The following is a 26,418-nucleotide window of genomic DNA, read 5'->3' on the forward strand; positions in this document are numbered from 1 at the left end:
TCTCCATTATAAAAATAAAATAAATCCAAAAAATTTAAATAAAAAAAAATATAAAGATTTATAGGGTCTTCTCGTCTTTTAATAATATTTTAGCTTTTTGACTAAAATATAAAATTCTATTATAAATTTATATGAAACAGCTTATACCTCGTCCAACCGTTCATACCAGCCTTCAATTAAAAGACTAATGATTATGCTACCTTTGCACAGTTAGAATACTGCGGCCATTTAAAAATTTCAGTGGGCATGTCAGACTTTAAAAATAACTCAAAAAGACATGTTTTTGTTAAACAGGCGGGTAAAAAATTTGCCGAGTTCTTTATACAAACTTATCATACAAAATTACTTAAACATTAAATATACTAATTCTGTCATGATTCCTTTTTATAAATTATTAATAAAAAAATTTTTATAAATAAATTAAAATATAATAAATAATATAAATTATAAAATAATTTATAACAAACTTTATAATGATTGCTAATTCTAAGCATACATTTTATATTAAAATTATTAATTTTTAACAATTTATCTTAAAGCTTATCCCTTAAGATATTCAAATTAATAAATTTTTTAATTAAACAAATAACTAAAAAATTAAAAATTCGTAAATTAAATTTATTTCTAAAAAAACTAGATACCTTTATAAACGAATAACATTTCATTTCTAATAATTTATTTAAAATAATTTTGACACATTAACTTTCATAAATTATTAACTCTTATAAAATCGAGATTAATAAATAATTATTAATTATTTGATAAACCCTGATACACAAGGTACAATAAATAAAATTTTCTTTTAAAACAAAAATTTTTCAAAATATTTCAGTAATCTTTCACAATACTAATTAACTATTATTATTATTATTTTTTCATTAAAAATTACTAAAACATTAAATTATATAATTATTTTTAATAAATTAATTTTAAAACAAAAAAAATTAATAAACAAATATTGCTCAGTTTATATTGATTTGCACAAAAATCTTTTCAATGTAAATGAAACGCTTTACTAAATAAGCTTTAAACTGTCATTCTAGATACACCTTCCGGTACATCTACTATGTTACGACTTATCTTACCTTAATAGTAAGAGCGACGGGCGATGTGTGCATATTCTAGAGCTAAAATCAAATTCACAATCTTTAAAATTTTACTATCAAATCCACCTTCACTAAAAATATTTCATAATTAGATCCGTTTAAATATATTTATTGTAACCCATCTCTACTCAAATATAAGCTACACCTTGATCTGATATACATTCCTATTAAAATTATAGAAAATTATTATTCTAATAAAATATTCTGATAACGACGGTATATAAACTGAAAGACAAACTTAAGTAAGGTTCATCGTGGATTATCAATTACAGGACAGGTTCCTCTGAATAGACTAAAATACCGCCAAATTTTTTAAGTTTCAAGAACATAACTACTACTACCTTAGTGTTAACAATTACATTTTAAATAATAGGGTATCTAATCCTAGTTTATATCCAAAATTTACAAGCTTCAAAATCCTACAATTTAAAAATTACTAAATTTAAAATTTCACCTAATAAATTTAATTTTATTTTAAAATCAATCATTTTAACTCACACTGAACAAATTTTATTTGCATTATTTGTGTAACCGCGGCTGCTGGCACAAATTTAGCCAATACTTTATGAAATTACTATTTCCAAGTTTCCTTGATTAATAAAGCTATTTACTGAGATTATAATTAAAATTTATTTATTATTAAAATAAATAAAAATACACGCAAAAACTTACATATAAAATAAATCAATAATAAAATTCAAAGCTAAAATAAAACTTTAATATTAATTTATTAAAAAACTATATATATATTACCTAACAAACCATATTAAACCTTAATAACTAACTTAAAGTACAACTTTAATAAAGTAAAAATATACAAAAATAAAATAACTTAGTACTTCGGTCTGCATCAGTCATTACCCCCTAAGTAATTAACCGTTTTTCATTGTAAAAAATTAGATGAAAACAGCCTATTATAAAAAATCTCGTTTTCATTAAATTCAACTGGTAATAATTAATTGTTTATTATTAATTTAATAATAAAATATAACTATTACTTAATAACATAAAAAAATAAATTAATAATTGAAATAATAATTAAATAAGATAACAAAAAATTATCATATCTGTATAAAAAGATTTAGTAAATAATTAATTTTATACAAATTTTTTTTTTTTTTTTTTTTTAATTATAAAATTTATAAAATATTAAAATTTAAAATAGATTTTCATTCAAAAATTTATTTTTATATAGTCTTAAAAATTTTAAAATATTAGTTAAAGATACATTAACGATATACCAGTTAAGATTAATAAATATCTATATGTATATAAATATTTAATTAATTAATATATGCCTATTAATTATGTCAAAAAAACCCTAGAATTCAGAGATCTATAACAATTAGATCAATTGATTAGTAGATAAAATCATCTGTAGTTAGACATTTGTATAAATAAATAATAAAAATAACTCTTTGTTATTCATCTATCTATTTATCTATGAGTTGTACTTTTAACTCTGTTTTAAATTAGATGAAAACAGCCTATTATAAATGAAATAAGCTGTTTTCATTGAATGAATTGCCTGACGAAAAGGGTTACCTTGATAGGGTAAATTATGTAATAATATTACATTCATTATATTTAATAGAATTAAACTATTTCTAAAAGTATCAAAAACTTTTGTGCATCATACACCAAAATATATCAATTATAAAAAGATAAGCTAATCAAGCTACTGGGTTCATACCCAATTTATAAAGGTCCTAATCCTTTTCTTTTTAATTTTTAATAATTCAGCTAAAATTATATTCTTCTTTATCTTAATTACAGGTACAATAATCACAGTATCATCTAATTCTTGATTGGGAGCTTGAATAGGTCTAGAAATTAATTTATTATCTTTTATCCCCCTAATAAATAGTAATAATTTAATATCTACAGAAGCCTCTCTTAAGTATTTCCTAACTCAAGCCTTAGCCTCAGCAGTATTATTATTTGCTATTATAATGAGATACTTAAACAATTTTCCTGTCACACAAGAAAATTCTTTATATAATGACTTAATTATTACATCATCACTATTATTAAAAAGAGGGGCAGCCCCTTTTCATTTCTGATTTCCAAATGTTATAGAAGGCTTATCGTGAATAAACGCTTTAACTTTAATAACCTGACAAAAAATTGCCCCTCTTATATTAATCTCCTACATTTCGCCAAACAATTTTATTCTTTTAGTAATCTTTACATCAACCATTGTAGGATCTTTAGGAGGATTAAATCAAACTTCCTTACGAAAGTTAATAGCCTTCTCCTCTATCAACCACCTAGGTTGAATATTAGCGGCTATGCAAACTAGTGAATCGATATGATTAATTTATTTTTCATTTTATTCATTTTTATCCTTCAGTCTAACCTTCATATTCAACAATTTTAAAATATTCCACTATTCGATTCATTTTTTAGATCAAAAATTTTAAAATTTATATTATTTCTTAATCTTCTATCCTTAGGTGGACTACCCCCATTCATTGGGTTTCTACCTAACTGGTTGGTTATTCAGATATTAGTTCTAAAAAGACAATACATTTTAGTAACCATCATAACTGTAATAACTTTAATTACATTATTTTTTTATCTACGACTATGTTTTGCAGCTTTTATACTAAACTACTACGAAAATAATTGAACGGTAAATATATTCATCAACAATTTTTCTTTTAAAACTATACTTGTTTTATCTTTCATCTCTACATTTAGATTAGTACTAGTTTCCCTAGTCTACCTATTCTTGTAAATTTATAGAATAAGGCTTTAAGTTAAACAAACTAATAGCCTTCAAAGCTATAAATATAAGTATAGTCTTTTAAGCCTTAGTAAGTTTTTACTCCTTTAGAATTGCAGTCTAATGTCATTATTGACTATAAAGCCTTGATTAAAAAGAATAAATTCTTATAAATAGATTTACAGTCTATTGCCTAAACTTCAGCCATTTAATCGCGACAATGGCTATTTTCAACGAACCATAAAGATATCGGAACATTATATTTTATTTTCGGAGCTTGAGCAGGTATAGTAGGAACATCTCTTAGAATCTTAGTCCGGGCAGAACTGGGTCACCCAGGAGCTTTAATCGGAGATGATCAAATCTATAATGTCATCGTAACAGCTCATGCATTTGTTATGATTTTTTTCATAGTAATACCTATTATAATTGGAGGATTTGGAAATTGACTAGTACCCCTAATACTAGGAGCGCCAGATATAGCATTCCCTCGAATGAATAATATAAGATTTTGATTATTACCTCCCTCTCTTACATTACTTTTAGTGAGCAGTATAGTAGAAAACGGAGCTGGTACAGGTTGAACTGTTTATCCTCCCCTTTCATCAATTATCGCTCATGGTGGGGCCTCAGTTGATTTAGCTATTTTTTCTCTGCATTTAGCTGGTATTTCATCAATTTTAGGAGCCGTAAATTTCATTACTACAGTAATTAATATGCGATCAACAGGAATCACATTTGACCGGATACCTTTATTCGTTTGAGCCGTAGTATTGACAGCTCTTCTTTTACTTCTATCTCTACCTGTATTAGCCGGAGCTATTACTATACGCTAGGAGACCCTATTTTATACCAATATTTGTTTTGATTCTTTGGACACCCTGAAGTTTATATTTTAATTTTACCAGGATTCGGTATAATTTCTCATATTATTAGACAAGAATCGGGTAAAAGGGAAACATTTGGTTCCTTAGGTATAATTTACGCTATAATAGCAATTGGATTACTTGGATTTATCGTATGAGCCCATCATATATTTACAGTAGGTATAGATGTTGATACTCGAGCTTACTTCACTTCAGCTACAATAATTATTGCTGTTCCTACTGGAATTAAAATTTTCAGATGACTAGCCACTCTTCATGGAACACAATTAAATTAATCCCCAGCTATACTATGAGCTTTAGGTTTTGTATTTTTATTCACAGTTGGGGGACTAACTGGAGTAGTATTAGCCAACTCTTCTGTTGATATTATTCTTCATGACACTTACTACGTAGTAGCTCATTTCCATTATGTTTTATCAATAGGAGCAGTATTTGCTATTATAGCTGGATTTGTACACTGATATCCATTATTTACTGGATTAGTTTTAAACCCTAAGTGATTAAAAAGTCAATTTATTATTATATTTATTGGTGTAAACTTAACTTTCTTCCCTCAACACTTCTTAGGATTAGCAGGAATACCTCGACGTTACTCCGACTACCCAGATGCTTACACAACATGAAATGTAGTTTCTACAATTGGTTCATCAATTTCTTTACTAGGAATTCTTTTCTTCTTATTTATTATTTGAGAAAGATTAGTTACTCAACGTCAAGTAATTTACCCAATGCAACTTAGTTCTTCAATTGAATGACTTCAAAATACACCACCTGCTGAACATAGTTATTCAAAATTACCTCTTTTAACTAATTTCTAATATGGCAGATTAGTGCAATGGATTTAAGCTCCATATATAAAGTATTTTACTTTTATTAGAAACTAATGACAACATGAGCTGCCCTTGGCCTTCAAGATAGTGCCTCTCCTCTTATAGAACAACTTACATTTTTTCATGATCATGCTCTTATAATTTTAGTAATAATTACAACTCTTGTAGGTTATTTAATATTTATATTGTTCTTCAATACTTACACAAACCGAAACCTCCTTCACGGTCAAACCATTGAAATAATTTGAACTATTCTTCCAGCAATTGTTCTGCTATTTATTGCTTTCCCCTCTCTACGCCTACTTTACTTATTGGATGAAATTAATGAACCTTCAGTAACTTTAAAGGCTATCGGACACCAATGATACTGAAGTTACGAATATTCAGATTTCATAAATGTAGAATTTGACTCATATATAATCCCTACTAATGAATTAGCTACAGACGGATTTCGTTTATTAGACGTAGATAACCGAGTAGTTTTACCTATAAATTCACAAATTCGAATTTTAGTGACAGCCGCAGATGTAATCCACTCTTGAACAATTCCATCGTTAGGAGTAAAAGTTGATGGAACCCCGGGCCGATTAAACCAAACTAATTTTTTAATAAACCGCCCAGGTTTATTCTATGGTCAATGTTCTGAAATTTGCGGAGCTAATCACAGTTTTATACCTATTGTAATCGAAAGAATCCCTGTTAATCATTTTATTAAATGAGTTACTAACAGAGCTAACTCATAATTTATCATTAGATGACTGAAAGCAAGTACTGGTCTCTTAAACCATTTTATAGTTAATTAGTTAAAATATAACATTAGTGTGTCAAACTGAAATTACTGAATTAATTAGTATTTTTTAATTCCACAAATAGCTCCTATCGGTTGATTAAGTTTATTTATTATCTTCTCAATTACTTTTATTTTGTTTAGTATAATAAATTATTATTCTGTACTTCCACAAACCCCTAAATCTCAAATCTCAAAGAAGTATTCATCTACATCCCTTAACTGAAAATGATAACAAATTTATTCTCTGTATTCGATCCCTCATCAAGCATTTTCAATTTATCATTAAATTGAATAAGAACATTCCTAGGATTATTGTTAATCCCATCAGCTTACTGATTAATACCATCACGATGACATATTTTTTGAAATTCTATTTTACTAACACTACATAAGGAATTCAAAACCTTATTAGGTCCCTCAGGTCATTCAGGTTCAACCTTCATTTTCGTTTCATTATTTTCTCTAATTCTATTTAATAATTTTATAGGTTTATTCCCTTATATCTTCACAAGTACAAGTCATTTAACATTGACCCTTACCTTGGCTCTTCCTCTATGATTATGTTTTATATTATATGGATGAATTAACCACACTCAACACATATTCGCCCATTTAGTGCCCCAAGGAACTCCAGCAGTACTAATACCATTCATGGTATGTATTGAAACTATTAGTAATATTATTCGGCCAGGAACTTTAGCTGTTCGACTAGCGGCTAATATAATCGCAGGACACTTATTATTAACCCTATTGGGAAATACTGGCCCTTCGTTATCTTACATTATTGTATCCCTTTTATTAATTGGACAAATTGCTTTATTAGTACTTGAATCAGCTGTAGCTATTATTCAGTCATATGTATTTGCTGTTTTAAGTACTTTATACTCTAGTGAAGTAAATTAATGTCAACACACTCAAATCACCCATTCCATTTAGTAGATTATAGCCTATGACCTTTAACAGGAGCTATCGGAGCTATAACATCAGTATCAGGTTTAGTTAAATGATTCCACCAATACGACATTTCGCTATTTCTATTAGGAAATGTAATTACTATCCTAACAGTCTATCAATGATGACGAGATGTCTCACGAGAAGGAACATTTCAAGGATTACATACCCTACCAGTTACATTAGGCCTTCGATGAGGAATAATTTTATTTATTTTATCAGAAGTCTTATTCTTTGTATCCTTCTTTTGAGCATTTTTCCATAGCAGACTATCACCTGCCATCGAATTAGGTGCTTCATGACCCCCTGCTGGTATTCAACCATTCAATCCATTCCAAATTCCTTTGTTAAATACAGCAATTCTTTTATCATCTGGAGTTACAGTAACTTGAGCTCACCATAGATTAATAGAGGGTAATCATTCTCAAGCCACACAAGGACTATTTTTTACAGTTTTATTAGGGGTTTACTTCACTATCCTACAAGCCTATGAATACATCGAAGCACCTTTTACTATTGCAGATTCAGTTTACGGTTCTACATTCTTTATAGCAACAGGCTTCCATGGAATTCACGTATTAATTGGAACAACTTTCCTTTTAGTCTGTTTAATCCGACATTTAAATAATCATTTTTCTAAAACTCATCATTTCGGATTTGAAGCAGCCGCATGATACTGACATTTCGTTGATATTGTATGATTATTCCTCTATATCTCAATTTATTGATGAGGAGGTTAATTAATTATCTGTATAGTATATAAGTATATTTGACTTCCAATCATAAGGTCTACTAATCAGTAGTATAGATAATCTTTTCAATCATTATTATAGGGTTAATTCTAATAACAATCACCAGAATTGTAATAATTTTAGCTTCAGTACTTTCAAAAAAAGCTCTTACAGACCGAGAAAAATGTTCTCCATTTGAATGTGGGTTTGATCCAAAGTCATCTTCACGCCTACCTTTCTCACTTCGATTCTTCCTAATCACTATTATTTTTCTAATTTTCGATGTAGAAATTGCTCTTATTTTACCTATAGTTCTAATTATCTCTACTTCAGACATCTTCATATGAACAATTACCTCAATTATTTTCATTATTATTCTAATTATTGGATTATATCATGAATGAAATCAAGGAATATTAAACTGATCAAACTGAACCTAGGGTTGTAGTTAATTATAACATTTGATTTGCATTCAAAAAGTATTGATATTCTCAATCTACCTTAAACAGAATATGAAGCGATTTATTGCAATTAGTTTCGACCTAATCTTAGGTATTTAATACCCTTATTCTCTAAATGTATAAAATTAATTATTTACTAAATCTTTTTAATTGAAGCCAAAAAGAGGCTTATCACTGTTAATGATAGAATTGAGGTTATTCTCCAATTAAGGAAGTATGACGTTCAAGAAAAAGCTGCTAACTTTTATCTTTTAATGGTTAAACTCCATTTGTACTTCTGTTTATATAGTTTAGCAAAAACATTACATTTTCATTGTAAAAACAAAATTTTACTATTTTTATAAATTACTAAAACTAATTCACTATATCCAAAAATTACATAATTACCCTAACATCTTCAGTGTTATGCTCTACATTTAAGCTATTTGAATAAAATATTAAAAAGAAAGAAAACAAGAAAGTAATTCATAAAACAAATAATAAAAGATAAATCTTCAAGTTATTATTGTGTATAACAAATATATGTTGAGAATATTTCCCTAATTCGTTATATAAATTTTGACCCCCTAAAAATTCTGATCAACCCTGATCAAAAGATTTACATACTCTTCCTTCTAAAATCAAGGGATAGTTAATAATCCCATAAGTAGAGATATAAGGTATAAATCATATAGAACCAAAAAAATAACTGCTAACATAATTACTTAAAGATTTATTAAAATAAAATAAAGAAACATTTGAAATTAAATAGCCTAATACACCTCCCACAATACAAACAAACAAAGTTAACAACTTCAAATAACTAGGCAAACAAATTATATATGGTGTAGGAAAAATCAATCAACTTAACATACTACCTCCCACAATTCTCATTACTAGTAAACCTCTCATCCCACGAAGCATAATTCATCCCTCATCTCTTAACATATTTAAAGAACCACAATTTAATTCACCTGTTATTGAATAATAGACCAATCGAAAAGAATAGCAAACAGTTAAACCAGTAGAAAAAAAATATAAAAAGAAAGAAAATATATTAATATAACTTAAAGAAACAATCTCAAGAATTATGTCCTTAGAATAAAACCCAGCTAAAAAAGGCATACCACACAACGCTAAATTAGCAACATTAAAACAACCAGATGTTAATGGTATATAAATACCAAGTCCTCCTATCAAACGAATATCTTGAGAATTATTCATATTATGAATAATAGCTCCAGCACATATAAATAAAAGAGCCTTAAATAAAGCATGAGTTAACAGATGAAAAAAGCTAATTTATAAAATCCTATAGATAAAATTCTTATTATTAATCCTAATTGTCTTAAAGTAGATAGGGCAATAATCTTTTTTAGGTCAAATTCAAAATTAGCCCCCAATCCAGCTATAAATATAGTCAAACCAGATAATAATAATAATAAATCCCCTAATCATCTACCTCTCAACAAAATATTAAATCGAATTAATAAATAAACCCCAGCAGTCACCAAAGTAGAAGAATGAACTAAAGCAGAAACTGGTGTAGGAGCCGCTATAGCAGCAGGTAATCAAGATGAAAATGGAATCTGAGCACTCTTAGTTATAGCAGCTAATATAATCAAAGCCCCAATAATTTCCATTTCTACTCTATTTTTCATAACTTCTAAATAAAAAATATAGTTTCAACTCCCGTAATTTAACATTCAAGCAATAGCTAATAAAAATGCGACATCCCCAATCCGATTGGATAAAGCTGTTAATATGCCAGCATTATATGACTTAACATTTTGAAAATAAATAACTAAACAATAAGATACTAATCCTAACCCATCTCACCCTAATAAAATTCTAATCAAATTTGGACTAATAATTAATAACATTATAGATATAACGAATATAAGAACTAATATAATAAAACGATTAATATTTAAATCACCTCTCATATACTCCTTTCTATAATAAATAACTAAAGAAGCAATTAATAGAACAAAAGATATAAATAATAAACTTATTCAATCAAATAAAAAGGTTATTACAATTCTAGCTGAATTTAAACTTACAACTTCTCACTCAAAAAAGATAGTATAATCATTTATTAAAAATAACAAACTAGACAAAAAAAAATTGATTCTAATAGAAATTAGCTATTATTCAGTCATATGTATTTGCTGTTTTAAGTACTTTATACTCTAGTGAAGTAAATTAATGTCAACACACTCAAATCACCCATTCCATTTAGTAGATTATAGCCTATGACCTTTAACAGGAGCTATCGGAGCTATAACATCAGTATCAGGTTTAGTTAAATGATTCCACCAATACGACATTTCGCTATTTCTATTAGGAAATGTAATTACTATCCTAACAGTCTATCAATGATGACGAGATGTCTCACGAGAAGGAACATTTCAAGGATTACATACCCTACCAGTTACATTAGGCCTTCGATGAGGAATAATTTTATTTATTTTATCAGAAGTCTTATTCTTTGTATCCTTCTTTTGAGCATTTTTCCATAGCAGACTATCACCTGCCATCGAATTAGGTGCTTCATGACCCCCTGCTGGTATTCAACCATTCAATCCATTCCAAATTCCTTTGTTAAATACAGCAATTCTTTTATCATCTGGAGTTACAGTAACTTGAGCTCACCATAGATTAATAGAGGGTAATCATTCTCAAGCCACACAAGGACTATTTTTTACAGTTTTATTAGGGGTTTACTTCACTATCCTACAAGCCTATGAATACATCGAAGCACCTTTTACTATTGCAGATTCAGTTTACGGTTCTACATTCTTTATAGCAACAGGCTTCCATGGAATTCACGTATTAATTGGAACAACTTTCCTTTTAGTCTGTTTAATCCGACATTTAAATAATCATTTTTCTAAAACTCATCATTTCGGATTTGAAGCAGCCGCATGATACTGACATTTCGTTGATATTGTATGATTATTCCTCTATATCTCAATTTATTGATGAGGAGGTTAATTAATTATCTGTATAGTATATAAGTATATTTGACTTCCAATCATAAGGTCTACTAATCAGTAGTATAGATAATCTTTTCAATCATTATTATAGGGTTAATTCTAATAACAATCACCAGAATTGTAATAATTTTAGCTTCAGTACTTTCAAAAAAAGCTCTTACAGACCGAGAAAAATGTTCTCCATTTGAATGTGGGTTTGATCCAAAGTCATCTTCACGCCTACCTTTCTCACTTCGATTCTTCCTAATCACTATTATTTTTCTAATTTTCGATGTAGAAATTGCTCTTATTTTACCTATAGTTCTAATTATCTCTACTTCAGACATCTTCATATGAACAATTACCTCAATTATTTTCATTATTATTCTAATTATTGGATTATATCATGAATGAAATCAAGGAATATTAAACTGATCAAACTGAACCTAGGGTTGTAGTTAATTATAACATTTGATTTGCATTCAAAAAGTATTGATATTCTCAATCTACCTTAAACAGAATATGAAGCGATTTATTGCAATTAGTTTCGACCTAATCTTAGGTATTTAATACCCTTATTCTCTAAATGTATAAAATTAATTATTTACTAAATCTTTTTAATTGAAGCCAAAAAGAGGCTTATCACTGTTAATGATAGAATTGAGGTTATTCTCCAATTAAGGAAGTATGACGTTCAAGAAAAAGCTGCTAACTTTTATCTTTTAATGGTTAAACTCCATTTGTACTTCTGTTTATATAGTTTAGCAAAAACATTACATTTTCATTGTAAAAACAAAATTTTACTATTTTTATAAATTACTAAAACTAATTCACTATATCCAAAAATTACATAATTACCCTAACATCTTCAGTGTTATGCTCTACATTTAAGCTATTTGAATAAAATATTAAAAAGAAAGAAAACAAGAAAGTAATTCATAAAACAAATAATAAAAGATAAATCTTCAAGTTATTATTGTGTATAACAAATATATGTTGAGAATATTTCCCTAATTCGTTATATAAATTTTGACCCCCTAAAAATTCTGATCAACCCTGATCAAAAGATTTACATACTCTTCCTTCTAAAATCAAGGGATAGTTAATAATCCCATAAGTAGAGATATAAGGTATAAATCATATAGAACCAAAAAAATAACTGCTAACATAATTACTTAAAGATTTATTAAAATAAAATAAAGAAACATTTGAAATTAAATAGCCTAATACACCTCCCACAATACAAACAAACAAAGTTAACAACTTCAAATAACTAGGCAAACAAATTATATATGGTGTAGGAAAAATCAATCAACTTAACATACTACCTCCCACAATTCTCATTACTAGTAAACCTCTCATCCCACGAAGCATAATTCATCCCTCATCTCTTAACATATTTAAAGAACCACAATTTAATTCACCTGTTATTGAATAATAGACCAATCGAAAAGAATAGCAAACAGTTAAACCAGTAGAAAAAAAATATAAAAAGAAAGAAAATATATTAATATAACTTAAAGAAACAATCTCAAGAATTATGTCCTTAGAATAAAACCCAGCTAAAAAAGGCATACCACACAACGCTAAATTAGCAACATTAAAACAACCAGATGTTAATGGTATATAAATACCAAGTCCTCCTATCAAACGAATATCTTGAGAATTATTCATATTATGAATAATAGCTCCAGCACATATAAATAAAAGAGCCTTAAATAAAGCATGAGTTAACAGATGAAAAAAGCTAATTTATAAAATCCTATAGATAAAATTCTTATTATTAATCCTAATTGTCTTAAAGTAGATAGGGCAATAATCTTTTTTAGGTCAAATTCAAAATTAGCCCCCAATCCAGCTATAAATATAGTCAAACCAGATAATAATAATAATAAATCCCCTAATCATCTACCTCTCAACAAAATATTAAATCGAATTAATAAATAAACCCCAGCAGTCACCAAAGTAGAAGAATGAACTAAAGCAGAAACTGGTGTAGGAGCCGCTATAGCAGCAGGTAATCAAGATGAAAATGGAATCTGAGCACTCTTAGTTATAGCAGCTAATATAATCAAAGCCCCAATAATTTCCATTTCTACTCTATTTTTCATAACTTCTAAATAAAAAATATAGTTTCAACTCCCGTAATTTAACATTCAAGCAATAGCTAATAAAAATGCGACATCCCCAATCCGATTGGATAAAGCTGTTAATATGCCAGCATTATATGACTTAACATTTTGAAAATAAATAACTAAACAATAAGATACTAATCCTAACCCATCTCACCCTAATAAAATTCTAATCAAATTTGGACTAATAATTAATAACATTATAGATATAACGAATATAAGAACTAATATAATAAAACGATTAATATTTAAATCACCTCTCATATACTCCTTTCTATAATAAATAACTAAAGAAGCAATTAATAGAACAAAAGATATAAATAATAAACTTATTCAATCAAATAAAAAGGTTATTACAATTCTAGCTGAATTTAAACTTACAACTTCTCACTCAAAAAAGATAGTATAATCATTTATTAAAAATAACAAACTAGACAAAAAAAAATTGATTCTAATAGAAATTAAAACCAAAAATCTAATTCTACAAATTGATAAATATTTCACGATCTAAAATGACTAACTCATATCATTGACACCACAAATCAATATTTTAAATAAACTATTTAGATTAATTAAAGTCAAAATAAACAAATATCTCTCTTTAAAAAATTAATAAATTTAAAGGAAACCAATGAAGAAATAATAGCAAATATTCCCGAATCTTACCCCCTCTAAATGAATATACGCCAGAAAATACCTTACCATGTTGACTATAAGCATATAAATATAATGTATATGCAGCTCTAAAAAAAGATAGTAAAGATAAAGAAATTATAGTAACTCAAGATCAACTAACAATTCTATTCAATAAAGAAATTTCACCTAATAAATTCAACGAAGGAGGGGCCGCTATGTTACAAGCTCTTAGTAAAAATCACCATAATGTTATAGAAGGTATAAAATTTAATAACCCCTTATTAATTAATAAACTTCGACTCCCTAACCGTTCATAAGTAATATTGGCTAAACAAAACAACCCTGAAGAACATAACCCATGAGCAATTATCAAAGTATAAGATCCGCAAAGACCTCAATAAGTTAAAGTTATAAGACCCCCTAATACAATACCTATATGAGCTACAGAAGAATAAGCAATAAGAGCCTTTAAATCAGTTTGACGTAAACAAACCAAACTAATCAATACCCCCCCTACTAATCTAATACTAACTCAAACATAATTATATTTAATGCCTCTCATTTGTATAAAAGAAAACACTCGTAATAACCCGTATCCTCCTAACTTCAATATAATGCCGGCTAAAATTATTGATCCTGAAACTGGAGCCTCTACATGAGCTTTAGGTAGCCATAAATGAACCAAAAATATTGGTATCTTAACTAAAAAGGCTAAAATTAAACTTAAATACAACAAATCATAATTAAATATATAATTACCCAATAAATAAAAGTTTATAGTATTTAAAGTATTATATAAATAAAAAATCCCAACCAATATAGGTAAAGAAACTAATAAAGTGTAAAATAATAAATAAACACCAGCCTGTAAACGTTCTGGTTGATATCCTCATCCTAAAATTAAAAATAAAGTAGGAATAAAACTACTTTCAAAAAATAAATAAAATATAAATAAATTTATACTTCTAAAAGTCAAAACTAAAAAAATCAATAAAATTAATACATTAAACAAAAATAATCTTTTATAATTATTATATTTATTAACAGACTCACTAGCTGTCAACATTAATGTACAAATTCAAAAACTTAATAAAATTAATCCATAAGAAATTACATCAAATCCTAAAAAATAAGAAATATTTACAAAATAATTAGTACAATAATTTAATATAATGAAAATAAAAGTAACAACAAATAATAAATTTTGTACCATTCAAAACAAACCGTTAATAAAACAAATAGGACTAATAAAAAGTATTATAAAAATTAATTTTAACATTGTAAAATATTAAATGATTGAAAATTATCATTTCCATTAGAACGAATTATAGAAACTAAAATAGAAAGACCAAAAATAAGATTAAGTCTTTTAAAACTTCAAGAGAAAAGAAATTACTTTATCATTAATCCCCAAAATTAATATTTTAATTAAACTACCTCCTGATATTATACAACTATTTTTATACACATCTACATTAATTTCAAGACTTATTTTTATTCAAATAAACCATCCTTTAGCTATAGGGTTAATATTATTAATCCAAACTTTACAAATTTGTTTATTAACAGGATTAATAGCAAAAAGATTTTGATTTTCTTATATTCTATTTCTAATCTTCCTGGGAGGAATACTAGTTTTATTTATTTATGTAACCTCTCTAGCTTCAAGCGAAATATTTTCTTTATCTATAAAATTAACTACTATTTGTGTAATAGCTACAGCAACTCTTATACTAATCTCCGTATTTATAGATAAATCATCAACAACATGCTTTATACAAAATCTAGAAATACAACCGTTTAACCAAATAAAAAGTATTCTTCCAGAAAACGCTCTAAATCTACATAAACTATATAACTTCCCCACAAATATAATCACCATTCTATTAATAAACTACCTTTTAGTTACTTTAATTGCTGTAGTAAAAATTACTAAATTATTTTATGGTCCTCTTCGGCCAATAAACTAATGAACAAACCTTTACGAACCCAACACCCCTTATTTAAAATTGCAAATAATGCTTTAGTAGATCTACCAGCTCCTGTAAATATTTCAGCTTGATGAAATTTCGGCTCCCTACTAGGATTATGTTTAATTATTCAAATTATAACAGGATTATTCTTAGCTATACATTATACAGCTGATATTAATTTAGCTTTCAATAGAGTAAACCACATTTGTCGTGATGTAAATTATGGTTGATTATTACGAACCCTTCATGCTAATGGAGCATCATTTTTCTTTATTTGTATCTACCTACACGTTGGACGAGGTATTTATTACGGATCCTATTTATTCACACCTACTTGATTAGTAGGAGTACTAATTCTATTTTTAGTAATAGCAACAGCCTTTATAGGGTATGTCTTACCTTGAGGACAAATATCATTCTGAGGGGCCACAGTTATTACTAACCTTTTATCAGCTATTCCATACTTAGGTATTGATTTAGTACAATGAGTATGGGGAGGATTCGCTGTTGACAACGCAACCCTTACTCGATTCTTCACCTTTCATTTTATTTTACCATTTATCGTACTAGCAATAACTTTAATTCATTTATTATTCTTACATCAAACAGGATCTAATAACCCAATTGGATTAAATTCTAATATTGATAAAATCCCCTTCCACCCATATTTCTCATTCAAGGATATCGTAGGATTCATCGTAATAATTGCAGCCCTTCTTCTTCTTACATTAATCAACCCCTACTTACTTGGAGACCCAGATAATTTCATCCCAGCAAATCCTTTAGTAACCCCAGTCCACATTCAACCCGAATGATACTTCCTTTTCGCTTATGCAATCTTACGTTCTATTCCTAACAAGCTTGGAGGAGTAATTGCATTAGTCTTATCAATTGCTATTTTAGCTATTTTGCCTTTTTATCATTTAAGAAAATTTCGAGGAATTCAATTCTATCCTATTAATAAGATCTTATTTTGATCTATAGTAGTGACAGTTATCCTATTAACATGAATTGGTGCTCGTCCAGTAGAAGATCCGTACGTCCTAGTAGGGCAAATTTTAACTATTATCTACTTCCTTTATTATATTATTAATCCACTAGTTGGGGGGATGGGGTCATATGTAGAAGTTCACGCAAGTGAGGAAAGTTTCTGATTGCCACTCACTTGGGAGTGGCCAGGAACGATTCTTTTGCATATGACTCAAGCAGCTCACGACTTCCGGTTTTAGACCAAGTATCCCCTGGGTAGCTAACAGACATCCGTTTGGAGGCGAGCTAAAGTGAGAAGGCGAAGCCCGCTTGTGCGGTTGTGCGTAGGGCTTGGGACCCACCACATAAAAAAAATCTCCCCAATGAAAACAAACACCGAGCCTCGGATGAGAAACCCCCCTTTTGATGACGACCCCTGCAAACGTACTAAGGATCATGATTTGAGGGCATGCACCTGGAATGTCCGGACTCTTAATTGGGAAGGTGCCTCTGCCCAGCTGGTTGATGTCCTCATACAACTAAAGGCTGACATCACCGCCGTCCAAGAAGTGCGATGGACGGGACAAGGACGGAAGAAGGTGGGTCCTTGTGACATCTACTACAGCGGCCATATAAAGGAGCGCAAATTTGGTGTTGGATTTGTGGTGGGAGAGAGACTCCGTCGCCGAGTCCTGGCATTCACCCCGGTGGATGAACGTCTAGCCACAATCCGCATAAAAGCGAGGTTCTTCAACATATCGCTGATTTGCGCCCACGCCCCAACGGAAGAGAAGGACGATGTGACCAAAGACGCTTTCTATGAGCGCCTAGAACGCACCTATGAGCGCTGCCCCCGCCACGATGTCAAAATCGTGCTTGGCGATTTTAACGCCAGGGTGGGTAAAGAAGGTGTCTTTGGCACAACAGTCGGAAAATTCAGCCTCCATGACGAAACATCGCCAAACGGCCTGAGGCTGATCGACTTCGCTGGGGCCCGAAATATGGTTGTCTGTAGTACCAGATTCCAGCATAAAAAAATTCATCAAGCAACGTGGCTGTCCCCTGATCGAAACACGCGCAACCAAATCGATCACGTTGTGATAGACGGAAGACATGTCTCCAGTGTTTTAGACGTGCGTACGCTCCGAGGACCAAACATTGACTCGGACCATTATCTAGTAGCAGCAAAGATACGCACTCGCCTCTGTGCAGCAAAGAACGCCCGTCAACAAACACAAGGAAGGTTCGCCGTCGAAAAGCTGCAATCACAACCGACAGCCGAACGATTTTCTACTCGACTTGCACTCCTGCTCTCTGAGAGCACTCATCAGCATCTCGATATAAGGGAGCTGTGGAACGGCATCTCAAACTCATTGCATACCGCTGCAGCCGAAACAATTGGTCTACGGCAACGCCAAAAAACCAGTTGGTACGATGAGAATTGTCGTTCCGCAGTGGAGAGAAAACAGACTGCCTACCTCGCAACGTTGCGATCGACCACAACACGTTCGGGGTGGGATAGATATCGAGAACTGAAGAGGGAAGCGAGACGCATTTGCAGACGTAAAAAGAAAGAGGCCGAAATGCGTGAGTATGAAAAGCTTGAAAAGCTGGCCGACATGGGTAATGCTCGAAAATTTTATGAAAAGATGAGGCGATTAACAGAAGGTTTCAAGACCGGAGCATTATCATGTAGGGACCGAGAAGGTAATCTGGTAGCGGATGTCCAGAGCACACTGGGATTATGGAGGGAACACTTCTCCGACCTGCTCAATGGCAGTGAAAGTACAACACCAGGAGATGGCGAACCCGATTCCCCAATCGATGACGATGGAATAGATGTTCCATTACCCGACCATGAAGAAATTCGAATAGCAATTACCCGCTTGAAGAACAACAAAGCGGCGGGGGCCGATGGATTACCGGCCGAGCTATTCAAATACGGCGGCGAAGAACTGATAAGGTGCATGCATCAGCTTCTTTGTAGAATATGGTCGGAAGAAAGCATGCCTGACGATTGGAATCTTAGTGTGCTCTGCCCAATCCATAAAAAGGGAGACCCCACAATCTGCGCCAACTACCGTGGTATAAGTCTCCTCAATATCGCATATAAGGTTTTGTCGAGCGTATTGTGTGAAAGACTAAAGCCCACCGTCAACGAACTGATTGGACCTTATCAGTGTGGCTTTAGACCTGGAAAATCCACAATGGACCAGATATTCACCATGCGCCAAATCTTGGAAAAGACCCGAGAGAGAAGAATCGATACTCACCATCTTTTTATCGATTTTAAAGCTGCCTTCGATAGCACGAAAAGGAGCTGCCTTTATGCCGCGATGTCTGAATTTGGTATCCCTGCAAAACTAATACGGCTATGTAAGCTGACGTTGAGCAACACCAAAAGCTCCGTCAGGATCGGGAAGGACCTCTCCGAGCCGTTCGATACCAAACGAGGCTTCAGATAGGGTGACTCACTATCGTGCGACTTCTTCAATCTATTGCTGGAAAAAATAATACGAGCTGCAGAACTAAATAGAGAGGGTACAATCTTCTACAAGAGTGTACAGCTCCTGGCGTATGCCGATGATATTGATATCATCGGAAGCAACAACCGCGCCGTTTGTTCTGCGTTTTCCAGACTAGATAAAGAAGCGAAGCGTATGGGTCTGGTGGTGAATGAGGACAAGACGAAATATCTCCTGTCATCAAACAAACAGTCGGCGCACTCGCGTCTTGGCTCCCACGTCACTGTTGACAGTCATAACTTTGAAGTTGTAGATAATTTCGTTTATCTGGGAACCAGCATTAACAACACCAACAATGTCAGCCTTGAAATCCAACGCAGAATCACTCTTGCCAACAGGTGCTACTTTGGACTGAGTAGGCAATTGAAAAGTAAAGTCCTCTCTCGACGAACCAAAATCAAACTCTATAAGTCGCTCATTATTCCCGTCCTGATGTATGGCGCTGAAGCGTGGACGATGACAACATCCGATGAGACGACTCTTGGGGTTTTCGAGAGAAAGGTTTTGCGCAAGATTTTTGGTCCTCTAAACATTGGCAACGGCGAATACCGCAGGCGATGGAACGATGAGCTGTACGATTTATACGACGACATTGACATAGTTCAGCGAATAAAAAGACAGCGGCTACGCTGGCTAGGTCATGTTGTACGGATGGAAGAAAACACTCCAGCTCTGAAAGTATTCGATGCAGTACCCGCTGGAGGAAGCCGCGGAAGAGGACGACCTCCACTCCGGTGGAAAGACCAAGTGCAAAGTGACCTGGCTTCACTTGGTGTTTCCAATTGGCGCCAAAAAGCAAAAAGGAGGAATGAGTGGCGCGCTCTGGTGGATTCGGCTATAATCGCTTAAAGCGGTTCCTACGCCAAATATATATATATATAATCCACTAGTTAATAAATGATGAGATAATCTAATCAACTAGTTAATGAGCTTGAATAAGCATATGTTTTGAAAACATAAGATAGAAATCAAATTTTCTATTGACTTTACTAATTTCTATTAACCACATGTAACAAATTAATAATAGTTTAAATCCAATAATAAATAATAAAAAATTTAATGAAAAAGGTAAAAAACTCTTTCAAGCCAAATATATTAATTTATCATACCGAAACCGAGGTAAAGTACCACGAGCTCAAATAAATAAAAAAGAAATAAATGTTAACTTAACATAAAATATAATATTAAATAAATCACACCCTAAAAAAATTACACAAAACAATATTCTTATAAACAAAATACTAGCATATTCAGCCATAAAAATCAAAGCAAATCCCCCTCTTCTATATTCAATATTAAACCCAGATACTAATTCAGATTCTCCTTCAGCAAAATCAAAAGGAGTCCGATTAGTTTCTGCTAGACAAATACAAAACCAAACTAATCTAATAGGAAATAAAATAACCAAAAATCAAATTCTTTTTTGATAATAAAAAAAATCTAAAATATTATAACCCCCAATTAAAAAAACAAAAGACAATAAAACCAATGCTATACTAACTTCATAAGAAATTGTTTGAGCAACAGCCCGAAGTCCCCCTAATAAAGCATAGTTAGAATTAGAGGATCACCCAGCCACCATAACAGTATAAACGCCTAAACTAGTACAACATAAAAAAAACAATAATCCTAAATTAAAAGAAAATAACTTTACAAATAAAGGAATACACAACCAAGCTACTAAAGAAAGAAATAAAGAAAAAATAGGAGAAAAATAATAAGAAATATAATTTGACAAAAGAGGATAAGTTTGTTCCTTAGTAAATAACTTAATCGCATCACAAAAGGGTTGGGGAATACCCATTAATCCAACCTTATTAGGCCCCTTACGAATTTGAATATAACCTAATACTTTACGTTCCAAAAGAGTTAAAAAAGCAACTCTCACTAAAACACAGACTACTAAAATTAAGCTGCCAATAATTGATAAAATTAATTCTATAAAAAACAAGTACTATTTGTAATATAAATTACATAAATAAATTCTAAATTTATTGCACTAATCTGCCAAAATAGTTATTTAAATTAATCATATTCTAATTTTAAAATATAATTATTTTAATACCTGGTCCTTTCGTACTATGATATTACAACTTACTAAAGATAGAAACCAACCTGGCTTACGCCGGTCTGAACTCAGATCATGTAAGAATTTAAAAGTCGAACAGACTTAGCATTTAAGCGGCTACACCTAAAATTATATCTTAATCCAACATCGAGGTCGCAAACTTTTTTATCGATATGAACTCTCCAAAAAAATTACGCTGTTATCCCTAAAGTAACTTAATCTTATAATCACTACTAATGGATCAATAACTCATAAATTAATGATTTTTTATAATTAAAAGTTCATTAAATTTTAACATCACCCCAACAAAATATTCTCCATTATAAAAATAAAATAAATCCAAAAAATTTAAATAAAAAAAAATATAAAGATTTATAGGGTCTTCTCGTCTTTTAATAATATTTTAGCTTTTTGACTAAAATATAAAATTCTATTATAAATTTATATGAAACAGCTTATACCTCGTCCAACCGTTCATACCAGCCTTCAATTAAAAGACTAATGATTATGCTACCTTTGCACAGTTAGAATACTGCGGCCATTTAAAAATTTCAGTGGGCAGGTCAGACTTTAAAAATAACTCAAAAAGACATGTTTTTGTTAAACAGGCGGGTAAACAATTTGCCGAGTTCTTTATACAAACTTATCATACAAAATTACTTAAACATTAAATATACTAATTCTATCATTATTCCTTTTTATAAATTATTAATAAAAAAATTTTTATAAATAAATTAAAATATAATAAATAATATAAATTATAAAATAATTTATAACAAACTTTATAATGATTGCTAATTCTAAGCATACATTTTATATTAAAATTATTAATTTTTAACAATTTATCTTAAAGCTTATCCCTTAAGATATTCAAATTAATAAATTTTTTAATTAAACAAATAACTAAAAAATTAAAAATTCGTAAATTAAATTTATTTCTAAAAAAACTAGATACCTTTATAAACGAATAACATTTCATTTCTAATAATTTATTTAAAATAATTTTGACACATTAACTTTCATAAATTATTAACTCTTATAAAATCGAGATTAATAAATAATTATTAATTATTTGATAAACCCTGATACACAAGGTACAATAAATAAAATTTTCTTTTAAAACAAAAATTTTTCAAAATATTTCAGTAATCTTTCACAATACTAATTAACTATTATTATTATTATTTTTTCATTAAAAATTACTAAAACATTAAATTATATAATTATTTTTAATAAATTAATTTTAAAACAAAAAAAATTAATAAACAAATATTGCTCAGTTTATATTGATTTGCACAAAAATCTTTTCAATGTAAATGAAACGCTTTACTAAATAAGCTTTAAACTGTCATTCTAGATACACCTTCCGGTACATCTACTATGTTACGACTTATCTTACCTTAATAGTAAGAGCGACGGGCGATGTGTGCATATTCTAGAGCTAAAATCAAATTCACAATCTTTAAAATTTTACTATCAAATCCACCTTCACTAAAAATATTTCATAATTAGATCCGTTTAAATATATTTATTGTAACCCATCTCTACTCAAATATAAGCTACACCTTGATCTGATATACATTCCTATTAAAATTATAGAAAATTATTATTCTAATAAAATATTCTGATAACGACGGTATATAAACTGAAAGACAAACTTAAGTAAGGTTCATCGTGGATTATCAATTACAGGACAGGTTCCTCTGAATAGACTAAAATACCGCCAAATTTTTTAAGTTTCAAGAACATAACTACTACTACCTTAGTGTTAACAATTACATTTTAAATAATAGGGTATCTAATCCTAGTTTATATCCAAAATTTACAAGCTTCAAAATCCTACAATTTAAAAATTACTAAATTTAAAATTTCACCTAATAAATTTAATTTTATTTTAAAATCAATCATTTTAACTCACACTGAACAAATTTTATTTGCATTATTTGTGTAACCGCGGCTGCTGGCACAAATTTAGCCAATACTTTATGAAATTACTATTTCCAAGTTTCCTTGATTAATAAAGCTATTTACTGAGATTATAATTAAAATTTATTTATTATTAAAATAAATAAAAATACACGCAAAAACTTACATATAAAATAAATCAATAATAAAATTCAAAGCTAAAATAAAACTTTTAGTTTGATCAGTTTAATATTCCTTGATTTCATTCATGATATAATCCAATAATTAGAATAATAATGAAAATAATTGAGGTAATTGTTCATATGAAGATGTCTGAAGTAGAGATAATTAGAACTATAGGTAAAATAAGAGCAATTTCTACATCGAAAATTAGAAAAATAATAGTGATTAGGAAGAATCGAAGTGAGAAAGGTAGGCGTGAAGATGACTTTGGATCAAACCCACATTCAAATGGAGAACATTTTTCTCGGTCTGTAAGAGCTTTTTTTGAAAGTACTGAAGCTAAAATTATTACAATTCTGGTGATTGTTATTAGAATTAACCCTATAATAATGATTGAAAAGATTATCTATACTACTGATTAGTAGACCTTATGATTGGAAGTCAAATATACTTATATACTATACAGATAATTAATTAACCTCCTCATCAATAAATTGAGATATAGAGGAATAATCATACAATATCAACGAAATGTCAGTATCATGCGGCTGCTTCAAATCCAAAATGATGAGTTTTAGAAAAATGATTATTTAAATGTCGGATTAAACAGACTAAAAGGAAAGTTGTTCCAATTAATACGTGAATTCCATGGAAGCCTGTTGCTATAAAGAATGTAGAACCGTAAACTGAATCTGCAATAGTAAAAGGTGCTTCGATGATTCATAGGCTTGTAGGATAGTGAAGTAAACCCCTAATAAAACTGTAAAAAATAATCCTTGTGTGGCTTGAGAATGATTACCCTCTATTAATCTATGGTGAGCTCAAGTTACTGTAACTCCAGATGATAAAAGAATTGCTGTATTTAACAAAGGAATTTGGAATGGATTGAATGGTTGAATACCAGCAGGGGGTCATGAAGCACCTAATTCGATGGCAGGTGATAGTCTGCTATGGAAAAATGCTCAAAAGAAGGATACAAAGAATAAGACTTCTGATAAAATAAATAAAATTATTCCTCATCGAAGGCCTAATGTAACTGGTAGGGTATGTAATCCTTGAAATGTTCCTTCTCGTGAGACGTCTCGTCATCATTGATAGACTGTTAGGATAGTAATTACATTTCCTAATAGAAATAGCGAAATGTCGTATTGGTGGAATCATTTAACTAAACCTGATACTGATGTTATAGCTCCGATAGCTCCTGTTAAAGGTCATGGGCTATAATCTACTAAATGGAATGGGTGATTTGAGTGTGTTGACATTAATTTACTTCACTAGAGTATAAAGTACTTAAAACAGCAAATACATATGACTGAATAATAGCTACAGCTGATTCAAGTACTAATAAAGCAATTTGTCCAATTAATAAAAGGGATACAATAATGTAAGATAACGAAGGGCCAGTATTTCCCAATAGGGTTAATAATAAGTGTCCTGCGATTATATTAGCCGCTAGTCGAACAGCTAAAGTTCCTGGCCGAATAATATTACTAATAGTTTCAATACATACCATGAATGGTATTAGTACTGCTGGAGTTCCTTGGGGCACTAAATGGGCGAATATGTGTTGAGTGTGGTTAATTCATCCATATAATATAAAACATAATCATAGAGGAAGAGCCAAGGTAAGGGTCAATGTTAAATGACTTGTACTTGTGAAGATATAAGGGAATAAACCTATAAAATTATTAAATAGAATTAGAGAAAATAATGAAACGAAAATGATGGTTGAACCTGAATGACCTGAGGGACCTAATAAGGTTTTGAATTCCTTATGTAGTGTTAGTAAAATAGAATTTCAAAAAATATGTCATCGTGATGGTATTAATCAGTAAGCTGATGGGATTAACAATAATCCTAGGAATGTTCTTATTCAATTTAATGATAAATTGAAAATGCTTGATGAGGGATCGAATACAGAGAATAAATTTGTTATCATTTTCAGTTAAGAGATGTAGATGAATACTTCTTTGAGATTTGAGATTTAGGGGTTTGTGGAAGTACAGAATAATAATTTATTATACTAAACAAAATAAAAGTAATTGAGAAGATAATAAATAAACTTAATCAACCGATAGGAGCTATTTGTGGAATTAAAAAATACTAATTAATTCAGTAATTTCAGTTTGACACACTAATGTTATATTTTAACTAATTTTTTTTCATTAGAAGTAAGTCCAACCGTTCATACCAGCCTTCAATTAAAAGACTAATGATTATGCTACCTTTGCACAGTTAGAATACTGCGGCCATTTAAAAATTTCAGTGGGCAGGTCAGACTTTAAAAATAACTCAAAAAGACATGTTTATGTTAAACAGGCGGGTAAAAAATTTGCCGAGTTCTTTATACAAACTTATCATACAAAATTACTTAAACATTAAATATACTAATTCTATCATTATTCCTTTTTATAAATTATTAATAAAAAAATTTTTATAAATAAATTAAAATATAATAAATAATATAAATTATAAAATAATTTATAACAAACTTTATAATGATTGCTAATTCTAAGCATACATTTTATATTAAAATTATTAATTTTTAACAATTTATCTTAAAGCTTATCCCTTAAGATATTCAAA

The 26,418-nt window shown here is 29.9% G+C and overlaps 11 pseudogenes; 7 read left to right on the forward strand and 4 right to left on the reverse strand.

Moving 5' to 3' along the window:
- The first annotated feature begins 187 nt into the window (after window positions 1-187).
- On the forward strand, window positions 188-3,859 carry LOC128923005 (NADH-ubiquinone oxidoreductase chain 2-like; annotated as a pseudogene).
- Window positions 3,860-3,890: 31 nt separating this feature from the next.
- On the forward strand, window positions 3,891-6,299 carry LOC128923126 (cytochrome c oxidase subunit 1-like; annotated as a pseudogene).
- On the forward strand, window positions 5,605-6,299 carry LOC128923130 (cytochrome c oxidase subunit 2-like; annotated as a pseudogene).
- Window positions 6,300-6,386: 87 nt separating this feature from the next.
- On the forward strand, window positions 6,387-8,039 carry LOC128923129 (ATP synthase subunit a-like; annotated as a pseudogene).
- Window positions 7,421-8,039, forward strand: LOC128923006 (cytochrome c oxidase subunit 3-like; annotated as a pseudogene).
- A 1,254-nt stretch (window positions 8,040-9,293) lies between these two features.
- Window positions 9,294-10,409, reverse strand: LOC128923007 (NADH-ubiquinone oxidoreductase chain 5-like; annotated as a pseudogene).
- Window positions 10,410-10,627: 218 nt separating this feature from the next.
- On the forward strand, window positions 10,628-11,467 carry LOC128923128 (cytochrome c oxidase subunit 3-like; annotated as a pseudogene).
- Window positions 11,468-12,721: 1,254 nt separating this feature from the next.
- Window positions 12,722-13,837, reverse strand: LOC128923008 (NADH-ubiquinone oxidoreductase chain 5-like; annotated as a pseudogene).
- Window positions 13,486-15,503, reverse strand: LOC128923127 (NADH-ubiquinone oxidoreductase chain 4-like; annotated as a pseudogene).
- A 79-nt stretch (window positions 15,504-15,582) lies between these two features.
- LOC128923009 (NADH-ubiquinone oxidoreductase chain 6-like) lies at window positions 15,583-16,350 on the forward strand (annotated as a pseudogene).
- Window positions 16,351-24,299: 7,949 nt separating this feature from the next.
- On the reverse strand, window positions 24,300-25,939 carry LOC128923083 (cytochrome c oxidase subunit 3-like; annotated as a pseudogene).
- Window positions 25,940-26,418: the final 479 nt, after the last annotated feature.

This window comes from Zeugodacus cucurbitae, chromosome X (assembly GCF_028554725.1).
Source record: "Zeugodacus cucurbitae isolate PBARC_wt_2022May chromosome X, idZeuCucr1.2, whole genome shotgun sequence".
NCBI classification, from domain to species: Eukaryota; Metazoa; Arthropoda; class Insecta; order Diptera; family Tephritidae; genus Zeugodacus; species Zeugodacus cucurbitae.